Source organism: Petromyzon marinus, chromosome 67 (assembly GCF_048934315.1).
Source record: "Petromyzon marinus isolate PM22_M1 ecotype Great Lakes invasive population chromosome 67, UKy_Petmar_22M1.pri1.0, whole genome shotgun sequence".
NCBI classification, from domain to species: Eukaryota; Metazoa; Chordata; class Hyperoartia; order Petromyzontiformes; family Petromyzontidae; genus Petromyzon; species Petromyzon marinus.
This window is the reverse complement of record NC_133733.1, coordinates 4,594,862-4,597,361: the sequence shown is the minus strand read 5'-3', so window position 1 is coordinate 4,597,361 and position 2,500 is coordinate 4,594,862. Positions and strand designations below refer to the sequence as shown.

The following is a 2,500-nucleotide window of genomic DNA, read 5'->3' as shown; positions in this document are numbered from 1 at the left end:
CAGTGTTGAGTCTATGGTGCAGTGCTGAGTCTGTGGTGCAGTGCTGAGTCTATGGTGCAGTGTTGAGTCTGTGGTGCAGTGTTGAGTCTATGGGCAGTGTTGAGTCTATGCTGCAGTGTTGAGTCTATGGTGCAGTGTTGAGTATATGGTGCAGTGTTGAGTCTATGGTGCAGTGTTGAGTCTGTGGTGCAGTGGTGAGTCTATGGCGCAGTGTTGAGTCTATGGTGCAGTGGTGAGTCTATGGTGCAGTGTTGAGTCTGTGGTGCAGTATTGAGTCTGTGGTGCAGTGCTGAGTCTATGGTGCAGTGTTGAGTCTGTGGTGCAGTGTTGAGTCTATGGTGCAGTGTTGAGTCTATGGTGCAGTTTTGAGTCTATGGTGCAGTGCTGAGTCTATGGGCAGTGTTGAGTCTATTGTGCAGTGTTGAGTCTATGGTGCAGTGTTGAGTCTATGGTGCAGTGTTGAGTCTATGGTGCCACCACCATCACCACCACCATCACCACCAACCACCCAACCAGGACCACCATCGTCGCCACCACCACCCCCCACCGCTCTTTTATTTATTTAATTATGGTGGTGGTGGTGGGGGGGTGAAAGCTTCCAGCAGGTGGGACGGAGGTCTTTGACGCGCTCACAAAGGCGCGCGCGTGCGCGCGCGCGTGCACACAAAGACAAAGGTCTCCCGTGTGGCCTTCAACGGAATGTTGGGGCAAGTGGCTGTGAGTGAGTGGACGAGTAGCAGCGGCCGCCTTGGGAAGGCCCACGAGGAGGGGTCGGGGGGTGAGGGATTTGGGGTGTGGCCAGGAGCACGCCCGCCCGGCCGCCTTTGTCTCCCCGGTGGCGATGTTTAACTACACACACAGCACCACCACCACCACCACACCGCATTGAGTGCTGAGTCGACCTAGGGGAGGCCCAGGACGGGTTCGGATACTCGCCACCCGCTCACTCACTCGCATAGAGACAGAGGTCCCCCGTGTAGCCTCTAACAGGCTGTAGGGGCAAGTGCTGTGAGTAGCGAGTAGCAGCAGCACCTGTGAAGGTAGACACAGACAAAGATCCCCCGTGTAGCCTCTAACAGACTGCTGGGGCAAGTGCTGTTAGCGAGCAGCAGCAGCACCTGTGAAGGTAGACACAGACAAAGGTCCCCCGTGTAGCCTCTAACAGACTGCTGGGGCAAGTGCTGTTAGCGAGCGGCACCTGTGAAGGTAGACACAGACAAAGGTCCCCCGTGTAGCCTCTAACAGACTGTAGGGGCAAGTGCTGTGAGTAGCGAGTTGCAGCAGCACCTGTGAAGGTAGACACAGACAAAGGTCCCCCGTGTAGCCTCTAACAGACTGCTGGGGCAAGTGCTGTTAGCGAGCAGCACCTGTGAAGGGTGCCACGAGTGGCTGGCCAGCACCACCACGCCCGGCCGCCTTTGTCTCCCCAGCGGCGATGTTTACTCCACACACAGCACCAGGTGACTCATTTGAGGCTGAGTCGACCTTAGGGGGAGGCTCAGTACCGGTTTGGAAAATCGTCACCGGTGGCCTTGAGCCGGGAATCGAACCCTGGGTTCTCTGAAGGGTTCGGAGCTTACAACGAATTATTCTGGATTTGAAAACTTGTTGCCTTAGAACTTATTTTTTGTTGTTGTTGTTGTTGTTGTGATTTTGTTGTTGTTGTGATGATGAGGTTGTGTTTAGTTTGTTGTTGTGATTAGTTTGTTGTTGTTGTGATTAGTTTGTTGTTGTTGTGTTTAGTTTGTTGTTGTGTTTAGTTTGTTGTTGTGATTAGTTTGTTGTTGTTGTGTTTAGTTTGTTGTGTTTAGTTTGTTGTTGTGTTTAGTTTGTTGTTGTTGTGTTTAGTTTGTTGTTGTTGTGTTTAGTTTGTTGTTGTGATTAGTTTGTTGTTGTGATTAGTTTGTTGTTGTGATTAGTTTGTTGTTGTGTTTAGTTTGTTGTTGTGATTAGTTTGTTGTTGTTGTGTTTAGTTTGTTGTTGTGATTAGTTTGTTGTTGTGTTTAGTTTGTTGTTGTGATTAGTTTGTTGTTGTTGTGTTTAGTTTGTTGTTGTGATTAGTTTGTTGTTGTTGTGTTTAGTTTGTTGTTGTGATTAGTTTGTTGTTGTTGTGTTTAGTTTGTTGTTGTGATTAGTTTGTTGTTGTGATTAGATTGTTGTTGTTGTGTTTAGTTTGTTGTTGTGATTAGTTTGTTGTTGTGTTTAGTTTGTTGTTGTGATTAGTTTGTTGTTGTTGTGTTTAGTTTGTTGTTGTGTTTAGTTTGTTGTTGTGATTAGTTTGTTGTTGTGATTAGATTGTTGTTGTTGTGTTTAGTTTGTTGTTGTGATTAGTTTGTTGTGATTAGTTTGTTGTGATTAGTTTGTTGTTGTTGTGTTTAGTTTGTTGTTGTTGTTGTTGTGTTTAGTTTGTTGTTGTGTTTAGTTTGTTGTTGTTGTGTTTAGTTTGTTGTTGTGATTAGTTTGTTGTTGTGTTTAGTTTGTTGCTGTGTTTAGTTTGTTG

The 2,500-nt window shown here is 46.9% G+C and overlaps 1 protein-coding gene across 1 annotated transcript in view; it reads left to right on the top strand.

Annotated features, from left to right (window-relative positions):
• Positions 1–2,500, top strand: part of LOC142906582 (dynein axonemal heavy chain 2-like) — a 397,319-nt gene that overhangs the window by 318,631 nt on the left and 76,188 nt on the right. The window lies entirely within an intron of this gene.